Source organism: Ambystoma mexicanum, chromosome 14 (assembly GCF_040938575.1).
Source record: "Ambystoma mexicanum isolate Mex_15411 chromosome 14, UKY_AmexF1_1, whole genome shotgun sequence".
NCBI classification, from domain to species: domain Eukaryota; kingdom Metazoa; phylum Chordata; class Amphibia; order Caudata; family Ambystomatidae; genus Ambystoma; species Ambystoma mexicanum.
Window position 1 is genome coordinate 491,310,139 of NC_090940.1, and position 13,747 is coordinate 491,323,885.

Genomic DNA, 13,747 nt, shown 5'->3' on the forward strand with positions numbered 1-13,747 from the left:
TATTGGGTACATGGACGAGGAAGATGGATGTGCAGTAAAGGTAAGATTATCATTGAATAATGGGATTTGAAAGGGAGATGTGTGGGTAAAAGTATGATTACCATTAGATACTGGGACATGCACTAGGGAGTAATGATATGGCTTATTATTGAGGAATGGGACTAGGAAGAGTGATGTGGTAGTTGTGCAGGGATGTGAAGAGGAGAAGAGAGTTTGTGGTAGTGGGTTACTGTGATGAGGAAAAGTGATGTGGTAATAGGTTGAGACTGTGGTGAGTTAGAATGAGTTCGTGATTTTGGGCTACTGTAATGAGTAAAAGTGAGTTGGTGATAGTGGGGTACTGTGATGAGAATGAGTGAATTAATGGTAGTGGGGTACTGTGATGTGGCAGAGTAACATGGTGGTATTGGGGTGCTATGACGAGGAAGAATGAGGTGGTGTTAGTCAGGGACTGTGACAAGGGATAGTTACATGGTGGTGGTGGTGAGGGACTCTGATGAGGATGAGTCCGATGGTGGTAGTGGGGTACTGTGTCAAGAAAGAGAGACATTGTGGAAATGGGGTGGTGTAAACAGGAAGAGAGAGTTGGTGGTAGTGGGTTACTTTGATGAGGAAGAGTGTTGTGGTAATAGGTTGAGACTGGTGAGATAGAATGAGTTGGTGGTTTTGGGCTACTGTTATGAGTGAGAGTGAGTTGGAGATAGTGGGGTACTGTGATGAGGAAGAGTAAGTTGGCGGTAGTGGGGTACTGTGATGTGGCAGAGTAACATGGTGGTATTGGGGTGCTGTGACGAGGAAGAATGAGGTGGTGGTAGTCAGGGACTGTGACAAGGGATAGTGACATGGTGGTGGTGGGGGACTCTGATGAGGATGAGTGTGTTGGTGGTAGTGGAGTACTGTGTCAAGAAAGAGGGACATGGTGGAAATGGGGGGCTGTGAAGAGGAAGAGGAAGTTGGGATTGTGGGGTACTGCAATGAGGAAGAGTGGAGTGGCGGGAGTGAGGTATGTGACAAGGAAGAGTGAGATGATAGTGTGAACTGTGACAATGAACAGTGAAATGGTAGTAGTTGGGGACTACATAGATGTATTTTCAGATGGTTCTAGTGGGGGACTGTGATGAGGAAGAGTGAGGTGGTGGTAGTGGGAGACTGATGAGAGAGAGTGACATGGTGGTAATGGAGGGCTGTGAAGAGGAATATTGAGTTGGTGGTGGTGGTGTACTGTAAGGAGGAGGAGTGAGATGTTATTAGTGGGCTACTGTGATGAGTAAGAGTGAGTTGGAAGCATTGGAGTACTGTGATGAGAAAGAGTGAGTTGGTTGCAGTGGGGGTACTGTGATGGGGAAGAGTGAAGTGGTGGGAGTAGGGTATGTGACAAAGAGTGAGATGATGGTAGTGGGACCTGTGACAATGAAGAGTGAAGTGGTAGTAGTGGGGGACTACAAAGACGATTAGTCTGATGGTTTTAGTGGGGGGCTGTGATTAGGAAGAGTGAGGTGGTAGCAGTGTGGGACTCTGAGGAGGAAGAGTGAGAGGGTGGTAGTGGGCTACTATGAAGAGTACGAGTGATGTGGTGGTAGTGGGGGACTGTGCCAGGAAAGAGAGATGTGGTGGTAGTGGGGAACTGTGAAGAGGAGGAGTGAGTTGGTAGTAGTGGGGTACTGTGACGAGGAAGATGACGTGGTGGTAGTGGGTGACTGTGACATAGAAGAGGGAGTTGGAGGAAGCAGGGGACTGTTTGAAGGAAGATTGAGGTGTGGTAGTGCAGCACTGTGATGAAGAAGTGTGACGTGATGGTCGTGGAAGGCTGTGAAGAGGAAGAGTGAGTTGGTGGTAGTGGTTTACTATGATGAGGAAGAGTGACATTGTGGGAGTGAGGGACTCTGACAAGAAAGAGGGACATTATTGTAGTGGGGGACTGTGATAAGGAAGAATGAGATGGTGGTAGCTGGGTACTGCGACGGGGAAGAGTAACGTGGAGGCAGTGGAGTAAAGTAACAAGGAACAGTGAGTTGGTGGTAGTAGGGTACTGTTACAAGGATGAGTGACATGGTGGTATTAGGGTACAATGATGAGGAAGAATGAGGTGGTATTAGTGGGGGACTGTGGTGAGGAAGAGTGAGGTGGGGTAGTGGGGACAGTGAAAAGGATGAGGGATGTGGGGGTAAAGGTAAGTTTACCATTGTATAGTGTACTGGGATGAGGAAGAGAGATTTATTTTTATTTTATTTACTTGAACATTTTTAGCACCTATACTACAAAATGGTGTTTCCACGCATCACAAGGCAAGTGGGGAGGAAACAGGGGAGTAAATAAAGTGACAAACAAGCAATACATATATATGTGTGGTCCTACCAGACCTTGTGAAATTCAGACGTTCAAGTGCTTTGAAGAGAAGTGCAGGAGAAGAAAGGGGAGGGGGAGGGGGGAGCAAGGTATGGGCAAGTGCAAGTGACAGCCCAGGAGGAAAGTGCCAAAGGGAGCCAGGGGAGGAGGCCGCTGGCTAAATTCTAGGGTGGAGGAATCCAAGGGGTGGGATTTAAAACCACCAGGTAAGGGGCCCAGAAGGGGAGTGCTGGGGGGTAGGAGAGGGTGCTGGAGTCGACTGGGCAGGGGCCTTGTAGCCTATGAGGTTCATGAACGTCCAGGCCGCCAGTCTCAGCGGCAGTGGGATGATTAGCAGGGAAGGGAAAGAGAGAAAGTGGCAGAGAAAAGCAGAGTTTTGAGAGGTTTTCCGGAACTTAAGAGGGTTCGGCTCCAGTCTGAGAGGGGAAGGGAGGCTGTTCCAAAGAGCAGCACTAGCTGAAGAGAGAGAGCAGCCATCCAATCTCTGTTTGGGGAAGTGTTTGAAAGCAGAGGGTTGGAGTTAGAGGAGGTAAGGCTCTAGCAGGGAAGTATTTGGCAAGAGAAATTTAAGAGTAAGTGTCGTCCGAGGCCCCAGAAAGCCTTGTGGATGATGCAGAAGGTCTTGAATTTGATCCTCGTGGTCACTGGGAGCCAGTGGAGAGGTATTAGGGATGGAGAGAAACAGTCCCTGGGCTTGAGGCCAAGGATAAGTCTTGCAGCCGTATTCTGGATTAGTTGGAGAGGTTGTAGGGCTGAAAGAGAGAGATTCAGGAAGTGGTTGTTGCCGTAGTGCAGCGTAGAGAGAACAAGAGCTCTGGAAACACGGAGCTTCTGCAGGAATGTAATGGATTTTATGACAAAGCACACTCCTGCCAGGGACTTCTTCCACTGACACTGAAGGTGGCGCCCAATTGAAAACGCCTTTTCATTTTTATTTGAGCCCTGGATTCTTTCTTGAGAAGGCACCCAACCCGTCTCACACCCACTTTAACAAATACCCTATTTCGCCATGGACCATGAACGAGGCTGATGTGTAACAATGAAATATTTATTTATTTTTAGAATTCAAATGAAAAATCAGAGCAAAACAAAACTTGGGGCAGGGCAGCAGCCACCAAGGTGTGGCAATACAAATGCAAAATCTTAGAACACAGTTAATTCAACTTCTAGCATAAGATACATACACCTTTAAGAGAAATGGAAACAAAATCACTTTTCTTCACAATCACAGATGACACACAGGTTAAGCACTCCCCCTGCAACACTTCCCCCAAACACCTCCTGACTAAATTCTGTGTGGATGAAAAGCAGTGGCAAGGAGTTAGAAAGAAGAGGGACAAATCGGATTGAAAATTCAGCCCACCACCCCAGAACGGGAGGCCAAAAACGGAATGAAAACCCTTGAAATGAGCAAAATGGCATACTCGGATGTTACAAGTTACTTATAGATCAGTTTACACTTGGGGTAGGATAGCTAGGACAGAAATTTGTGTGGCTGCACTAAAGAGACAAGGAAGCTTACAAGCTACTGAGCAGGACACTAAAGCAACGTGAACAAAGGTGAGAAAATCAATTTTGGGGAGGAAAGAAATGCAGCAGGCATCATTCGCGGCAGAATTGCAATTCCTTATTTTACACAGGCTTTAAGCAGGGAAACAGAAAATGGGCTTACCAGTCAAAATCGGAAATTGTTTTTTGGGATTGGAAACAAAGATGCAGAACAGATAGGATACGGAGGGGAAGGGATGACTCTTTATAGGACGATAGTATGTGTTTTTCTAAAGGAAATGAAAATCTGATTTTTAAAGAAAAGCGAAATACATGGGCACATTCAGTTTTGGTTGCACAATGACAGTTCTACTGATGCTATATTTTGATGACTATATTCTTAAGGAAAGACACTGCACGCGAGGGGGTTAATTCCAAATTTCAACCAGCTTGCACTACATACCTCCTTATAGGGGAATTAATTAATTTATCTCAAAATGGTACTAACAACTTACACAGATAACTGAAATGATTAGGAATACGCTAACAGATATGGACTAACACAGATGCTTCTAGGAAAAGGTTAACAGAGGATACTGGCAATTTTGTATATGACTAGGGTTTTTATGGGATGTTAATTGGATTTAAGGTCAAAGAGTGGGATATGCAGTTTCTGGGTACTGGGTGATGTGATACAAGGTACACTTGAGTTTGGTAATTTGGACAGCCAGCAGGGTCTCTGGGCAGCAGGCCAAGGATCTGATCACTGGGACAGCTGGGCTCTCCTGGATGGGAACAGCTGGGCAAGGTCTGATCACTGTGAACAGCAGGATGGGTCAGCTGAGCAAAGGGTCTGGTCAGTGAAATCAGCTGGCTATCTGCTTTTCTCCCTGGATTATTAGTGTTACGCTCACCTGGCTCCCACAGGGGCGTCGGTCGGACCCGGACAGCTGGGGTCTCCAACCACGTGATGCTTAGTGCAGCGATGACTGGCTGGATCTGCCCTCCTAATCTTGTCTGCTTAACCCGTAGAATATTCTCCTGCTAGTGGAGAGATGGATTTAGCCACTTGTGGATTCAAGTGATGGCACCCCCACAGCCCTCCCCAACTAATCACCTCTGAAATGCCCTCACAGCAATCTCAACTTATATTCTTGAAAGATGAGCTCTCCATTCTGCGTGGATTTGCAGGGGCGCGTTGGTTCCAGTTACTTCACTGGTTTGAAGGCTCGGGAGAGTTCCGGAGAGTATTGACTCTGAGGTTCCTGGTGAGGACCAGTAAGTATTAAGTTCATAGAGTTCAATATGTCCGATGTTCACTCTTGTTCCCCCCTTCCTTTCTTGTCTTGCAGCTGGCTTGTGAAAAGATGCTCTTGTGGCAGCTGGTGGCGCTCAGGTAAGAGTCTGTATTACCCGGCGCTGTCCGGTAAATGCTGCACGTGGAACACATGTTGTTTTGTCTCTCTTTACAGATGCAGCACGTGAAAATGTGGAGAGTCACAAAAGGATGCCTCCGGTGGTAAATCAGGTAAGTCTATGGTGGTAAGAATTATATTTGTTGGTTCCCTCAGCTCACCTTGTGGCTTTCTTTTGTCTCCTAGATGCCGAAGTTCGGCGAAGAAATTATGGAGGCAGCGCCGACCCGAAGGATGCTGTGAAGACTGGTGAATATGGCACCGCGCTGCAGCTGGAGGTGCAGCGCGTGCAGAAATGATGTTCTTTACAGGTTCGGAGACGAGATGGATCCAGAATCAGGTGTGGAATAGAACTAAGTTTGTTCTCTAACCTTGTTCCTTTCTTTCCTCTATGTTTTAGGAGCTCCAGATTCGAGGCGGGCGTGGCAGAAGACTGGATGCAGGCTGCAGGCACAGTGAGCGTTACGCTGCTGGATGCAGAATAACGCAAAGCGTGTGTTGCTGGTCGGGCGTGGTTTAAATAGCCTCAAAAGTAGTCCCAGGTAAGAAGTCCCTAGAACCACACAGAGTAAAAAATAGACCCTGTAGAAAAATAGTCCCTTTCAGGCTTCATGTTGGATTGGAGTCATTTGCAACATGGTCTGCCTGAGGTAAGTAATGACTATGAGCCTGGCACCTTAGGCGCCAGGACTGATTTCTACTATGAGCCTGGCGCCTAAGGCGCCAGGACTGAACCCAGATAGCCCCTAGCCGGGGCTGCTGAGGTTTTACTAAATGTCTAGATGCCTGCTCCCGGGGCTGATGGGCTTGGTCCGGATGCCTGGGGGTAGGCATCATGACAGCACTCCCCCCCAAGGCCCCTTCTAAAGTTGTTCTTCCCCTCGGCCCTGGTTTGCATGGGAAGTTCCGATGGAATCTTTTCACCAACCGAGGTGCATGGACGTGGTCACTAGGTTCCCATGACCTTCCTTGTGGTCAGTAGCCCTTCCAATCGATTAAATAAAAAAGTTTTGATTTAACCATCTTGGAGTCCAGGATATTTTTTACCTCGAATTCAGGTTCCCCATCTATCAAGATGGGGTCGGGTGGTTTGGTTAATCTTGTTCCTGGTTCAACTGGTTTTAAAAGTGAAACATGAAAGACAGGATGAATGCGCATATTAGAGGGTAATTCCAATTTGATGGCTACCGGGTTGATAATGGCCTTAATAGTGTAAGGTCCCAAATATCTAGGGTTAAAAGTCCGAGTTCCCTTCAGAGGTATGTGTTTTGTAGCCAGCCAAACTTGATCCCCAATCTGGTATTGTGGAGTTTCACTTCTATGTTGATCAGCATTTTTCTTATATTTCTCTTTTGCTTGTTTCAAATGTTCTGTTGCCTCTTTAAAGGCTTGTGTAATAGTAGAATGCAAATGACTAACTGCAGGCATTTCTAAATGCTGAGGCGAATCTAGGTCTGAGGTTCGAGGGTGATGTCCATATATGGTATAAAAGGGGCTTTGTCCGGTTCTTGAATGTACAGAGTTATTGTATGCATACTCGGAAATCCATAAAATATCTTTCCAATTACTTTCGGTCTGGTGTAGCATGCAACGTAGGTACTGTTCAAGGGTCTGGTTGGTCCTCTCCATCTGACCATCGGTCTGGGGATGGTGATTGGTTGATAACCTCACGTCGATTTGCGCCAGTTGACAACATTTCTTCCAAAAATGTGAAATGAATTGACTACCTCGGTCAGAGACCAATACGGAAGGAAATCCGTGTATTCAAACAATGTTTTCGAGGAACTCCTTGGCCAGAATTGAAGCAAAAGGTAACCCCTTTAGAGGAATAAAGTGGGCCATCTTGGAAAAAAGATCCACAATAACTAGAATGGTGTTAAATCCTTTATATGGAGGTAGATCTGTAATAAAGTCTAATGATAAGTTGTGCCATGGTGTAGGTGGAATATCCAAAGGTTGTAAGAGGCCAGCTGGTTTTTTCTTCTGACTTTTTTTTTTGGGCGCAAATGCCACAAGACATTACAAATGACTTTACGTCTTTTCGCCAGGTGGGCCACCAGAATTGTCTCTTAATTTTCGCTTCAGTTTTTGCGATACCTGGGTGTCCTTCCTTCAGGGTGTCATGATAATTGGAGATGACTAGTTCTTGTAGTTCTTTGTGTGGTAGAAATAGTCGCCCTTGATAATAAGGTAGGTCATTGATGACTGAATAGTCCAAGCCTTTCTTCACCCAGTCCTGCAGGGCTGTTGGATCTAAGAGTTGTTGGATCTTTACTTGAATATCCTCTAGTGTCTGTAGAGTGGTTATGCCAAGAATTCTTTGTTCTGAAATTATAGGCACCGGTTCCGGGTTTGCATATGCTTCTCCCATCCCTATTCGGGATAAGGCATCTGCCTTGCCATTTTTACAACCTGGTCGATAAGTGATCACAAAATCGAACTCGGCAAAGAACAATGCCCATCGAAGTTGACACGACGATTGGGCCTTGGCTGTTTTTAAATACTGCAGGTTCCGGTGATCAGTGATTATCAAAATGGTATGCCTGGCACCGAGAAGATAATGCCGCCAAGCCTTGAAGGTGGATTTGATGGCTAATAATTCTTTATCAGTAACCGCATAGTTTAACTCGGAAGCCGAGAACTTTCTGGACCAAAATGCTAGTTGACCGGTTTCAGGATCCTTCTGGGATAGGACAGCTCCCATGGCTAAACTGGATGCATCAGTTTCAACTATGTATTGAAGTTCGGGGCGTGGATGCTTTAAGACAGGTGCAGACGTGAATTTCGCTTTCAGCTCTTGGAAGGCCTTTTCAGCTTCTTCGGCCCACAAGAAGCATTTGTTTTTTCGCAAAAGTGCTGTGATAGGGTGTACAACATGTGAGAAATCCGGAATGAATCTGCGGTAGAAATTAGCAAATCCAAGCATGCTTTGTACCCCTTTAACTGAACTGGGTGATGGCCACTTGAGGATTGCATCCACCTTTCGAGAGTCCATTTGGACTCCTATTGGAGTCAGGATAAATCCAAGGAATTCAACTTCTGTTGCATGAAAAACGCATTTTTTCAATTCTGCATATAACTTGTGCTGGCGTAGTCTCTCAAGGACTGCACGAAGGTGCTTCACATGGTCTGATTCTGAAAAGGAGTACACTAGAATATCGTCTATGTATACAACAACACAGACGTCAATGAGTTCACGAAGGACATCGTTCATAAAATACTGGAAGGCTGCTGGTGCATTGCACAACCCGAAGGGCATCACCTGGTATTCGAATAACCCGTACTTAGTGCGAAAAGCAGTCTTCCATTTGTCGCCTTTCTTTACATGTACCAGATGATATGCCCCTCAGAGATCTAATTTAGTGTAGATGCAAGCGTCCTTTACTTGGTCTAGTAATTCGGGGATCAGAGGCAATGGGTATCGGTTCTTAACCGTGATCTGATTTAATGCACGGTAGTCTATGCACGTTCTGAGGTCACCTTCCTTTTTAGGCACGAAGAACAAAGCTGAAGATGCAGGGGACTTGGATGGACGAATGAAGCCATTAGCAAGGTATTGGTCCAAGTATTGTCATAGGTGAAAGTGTTCGGGTTCCGTAAGGGCGTAGATCCTACTACATGGAGGTTGTGCACCGGGTATGAGATCGATTTGACAATTGTATGATCTGTGAGGTAGTAGGGTATTTGCCTGTTCCTTTTGGAAAACATCCTGGAATTCTTGATATTCCTGAGGTAACTTCACGACTGGAGTAGCAACTGTGGCCAGGCCTTGGTTCAAGGGTTTTTTCGGGTAACAAGTATGTGCACAATCCGGAAAGGTTATTCTCTTCTCTCGCCAATCAATACAAGGATTATGTGTTTCCAACCAAGGTATCCCCAGTATTATTTGGAACTGCGGGGCTTTGATTAAATCAAACACAATATTCTCTCGATGCCCATCCTGACCCAATAGAGTCATCTCTGCAGTGGAATGAGTTTCAGGCCCAGAGCCAATTTCAGTTCCATCGACTGTGGTGATGACATCCGAAGTGGTCTTTTTGCAGAGAGATAGATACATCCTAGAAGCCAACTCATGGTCCACATAGTTTCCTATGGCCCCGCTATCAATGTATGCCCTCACTGCGTGCATACGTGATGGCTGCCTTGGATCTATAAGGACCATTGGTTTGATGAAGTGCGAGGTCTGAGTATCCGTCTTCAAGCTCGGCAAGCGGACCTCTACGCTTGTCGGGTGTGATCATTTCCCGAATCAGGCTCTGTTTGATTTTTATCAACAACTCCGACTACTCTTTTAGATGTTTTTATAGGGCAATCCCGTAGAAAATGTCCTGAGGCCCCACAGTACAGACACAATTGCATCTGCCAACTTCTTTCTCTTTCCTTTTGAGTTAAGGGTCCCTTGACCCCCCCGATCTGCATCGGTTCTGATACATATGTTCCTTTGAGGGTAACATTGGGTTTAACCAATACCAGATTCTTGAACTTAGCTCGATCAGCCTTTCTATTCTGAAGTCGGTGGTCTAACTGGACCACTAAGTCTATATATTCTGCACAATCCTGAGGTGGGTTCACAACTTGGGCCAAAACGTCTTTGAGTTCACCCCGAAGTCCACGATGAAATAATGTAATTCTTTTACCTCTGGCCATCCAGTTTCCACCACTAACCTATTGAAAGTGGCGATATAGGTTAGTAGATCCTGGTTACCTTGTCGTAATGATAAAAGTTCGTTATTGTTAGGCGGAAACCTGTGCAGTTCCCTCTGGGACCACTGCAAAAGATTTAGGACTACAAGTGTTTGGCAGTAAACCCACTTGGTAGCAGTCTGTACCACACAGATTCACTTGGTAGCTCTGGCTGAGCAGTCAGACTTCCCTCAAGAAGAGTTAAGCAGTATGAGGAGTATACAATATAGGGCAATTCTTCACAGTAAGACAAACAAACACGCAACAAGGCTTCAGTGTCAAGATATAAAGGTATTTATTTATAACGGAACATCTATAGAGAACACTCTGGCACTATCACGGAAAACAATTCAATTACAATTACTCTATGAAGAAAAAGATCAATCCCCCTAACAATAGTTCGACAAGTCTAAGTTTTACCAGCATCACTTTTTTTCAGACAGAGGTGTATGCTGCCACCTATATGGCACTCTAGTATTCGTTAGGACGGGAGAGAAAAATAAGTAGGTTACAAAATCAACACAGTTCAATACTTCACGGAAAAAAATGCAAGGCAAGAAGACAAGAACCACAATAGATCATAAAGTTCAGAGGCCAGGCCCACTCGGAGAGAGGCAAGGCGATATGTCCCAAAAAGTCTCTTTGTGGAAATGCGTTCGAGTCTGTGTAGCAAATTGTTATTGGAAGATTGGACCAGTTCAGAACAATACGCTAGAGAAAGCTTGGAGGCGACCCTATGGAGAGGCGAGGATTAAGACACCTCACTCTATCCGGCAACAAGGGAAGCCAGGCGGACACAGTACCTTGATTGTGGAGAGACAGCTCCGGCAAGGGCAGTTGTTCCTGGTGGTGGATGCACGTCGGGTCTTTGCCAAGAGTAGAGAAGATCTCGTCGTCGAAGAAAAGTGAAGTCTGGTGCACCACCAGGGAAGAGACCAGCCACGGAGTGCTCCGTCACAAGGCACCCCCTTTTGGTCGCGGTACAGGGTAGTGGCTATCCGGTTGCCGAGGTGCTCTGCACCGGCAATTCGACCACTGGGTCCTGAGGCAAAGAAAAAGCAAAAGGGACTGGTTGTTCCCACCAGTCAAGGGAAGAGACTCTCCAGCAGGGAGATCTCCTCTGTCGTCGGGAAGTGGTGAGTCGGTTCAGCAGGACTCCACCAGAGGTTTCGTCCTTGCAGGTCGGCTCAGCTTTACCCTCGTCGGATTCTTAGGTCCTGTGGCGACTTCTGAAGATCCAGTCCCAAAATCCCTGCTTTTATGCAGAAAACCCCCATTCATTCAGCCTAGCTGTCAATCAACACACGCTAAGTGGTGAGCAGGGAGGCACACCACTTGGGCCAATCACACCAGAGCGCGACCGGAGTTGGCAAGGTAACTCGGTCCAGGGTGCCTAAACCCCCTCCCATACCCCTGTGGTAACCCAGACAGAATGGCACCACTTTGGAGGGTCTCTGTATAGAAACCCGCCAAAAGTGGAACAAAGGGCTCAACCTTTGGTTTAGGAGTCACAGAGACGAATACAAACGCCATTTTAAAAAGCCGAGTTCTGGCAGAAAATACCATCCAATAGACTTATTTAAGATAAGTAGACCGGAGGTATGTTATAGATTAATGAGAAACAGTATCAATCTCTAACAATGGGAAGAATCCCATTGGGTTATATTCGGGTCAAACATAACAAGTAGTTTCCACTGCCACCAGCCAAAACTCAACGAGGGGGGACGGGACAGTGCCCCCTCGAGTAACAGATCCAGGAGTAATCGAATTTCCCCTACTAGTACGTCCACAATAGGATGGTTTGTACTCGTTCTGTTAGTAAATTTAGGTCTAGTAAAGCCAATGGTGACTTTACATCCCTGGGGAGACAGTAGTCAGTCCCCGGGTATGGAGTCTATGACGGAGGTCCGCTAGGACGCCCCAGTGTTACGGCACGTAGGGTGCGGTGTAACACACATAGAAAAACATATGAGACCCTATGGAGTAAAAGACCCCATAGTCCATAGAACACATTAACATTCAAAGGAATTACACACATTCATGTCCAAGAGTGGGAGAAAAAGAGTCTCACTCTTGGCAGGATGAAAAAACAAACTCCAGAAATCCAGCAAAGCTGCTGGGGGACTCACTAGGTTAGGAAATTCAGCCTAAACAGAGAATTCTCCCTAACACTCGCCCCCCCCAGACTAAGGGACAGGAGGATTTAATCCACTCCTGGATGAATCTCATACCTCTAGTCGATGACATACATCCTAGAGAGACCATCAGCATTTTGGTGGCGACACCCTGACCTGTGCTCAATGGTGAAATCAAACCCTTGCAGGCAGATCGACCATCTCAATAGTTTTGGGTTTTCCCCTTTCATTTGCATTAACCATCTCAAGGGTTGGTGGTCAGTCTGAATGACAAAAGTAGAACCATACAAGTACGGCCTAAACTTCTTCAGAGCCCACACGATAGCAAAGCACTCCTTTTCGATTGTTGCCCACCTTGTGTCAGGATCCTTCAGCTTGCGGCTGATGAAGCAAACGGGGTGCTCCCTACCTTTCCCATCCAGTTGACTGAGTACGGCACCTATTCCTACTTTTGAAGCATCTGTCTGCACAATGAAGTGTTGGCGGTAATCAGGAGCTCTGAGTACTGGGGCTTGGCAAAGAGCCTTTTTCAGGTTTTCAAAAGCCTGATTGCACTCCTCGTTCCATCTAACCTTTTTAGGGAATTTGGGTGAGGAGATGACATTCAGTGGAGAAGCTATGGTCCCATAGTTCTCTATGAAATTCCTCTAATACCCAGTGACGCCTAAGAAGGCTCTCACTTGGGTTTGAGTAGTAGGTGTTGTCCAATTTTGCACAGCTTCAATCTTACTGAGCAAATACCTTATTTCTCCACCTCCTACCTCATGTCCAAGATAGACTACCTTACTCTGTCCAATTTGGCATTTACTCGCCTTGATGGTCAGATTGGCTCGTCCAAGAGCCTGCAAAACATCTCTCAGGTGGGTTACATGTTCTTCCCAGGAATTGCTGAACACTGCGATGTCATCCAAGTATGCCATGCAGAAGTCCTCCATCCCGTTCAGAACCTGGTTTACCATCCGTTGAAACGTAGCAGGTGCATTCTTCAATCCGAAAGGCATTACCTTAAACTGGTATAAGCCAACGGGGGTAGAAAATGCAGTTTTCTCCTTGGCATGGTCTGTCAGGGCTATTTGCCAGTAGCCTGACGTCAAGTCAAATGTGCTGAGGAACTTGGCGGCGCCAAGTTTATCCACCAACTCATCTGTTCTTGGCAAAGGGTCGGCATCAGTCTTGGTGACTGCATTAAGAGCTCTATAATCCATGCAGAATCTAAGTTCTTTAGATCCGGCCTTTGGTACTAACACAACTGGGCTAGACCAAAGACTAGTAGAGGGCTCTATTACCCCGAGATCGAGCATCTTGCTGACCTCACCTTTGATGTGGGTTTGTACGTTTTCTGACATTCTGTATCCTCTGCTTTTGACCGGCAGACAGTCACCAGTGAGTATGTCGTGCTGGCCCCCAGGGGTCAAGCCTGGTAAAAGCGAGAACAGAGAGGCAAACTGATTCAACATAGATTTGCACTCTTCTTGTTGCTCGGGTGTCAGATTGGAGGAGAGATTTACTCCTTCAATTTTTTCATCTAAAGGTAAGCCTCTGAGGAGATCCGGAAGAGCTTCACTCTCTTCTTCTTCCTCGGATGATGCTAGAAGCAACGCTCCTACATTGGGTCTTGAGACATACGCTTTGAGTTGGTTGGTGTGAAAGACTGTCGGAGCCTCCTTGGGATTGCCCAAG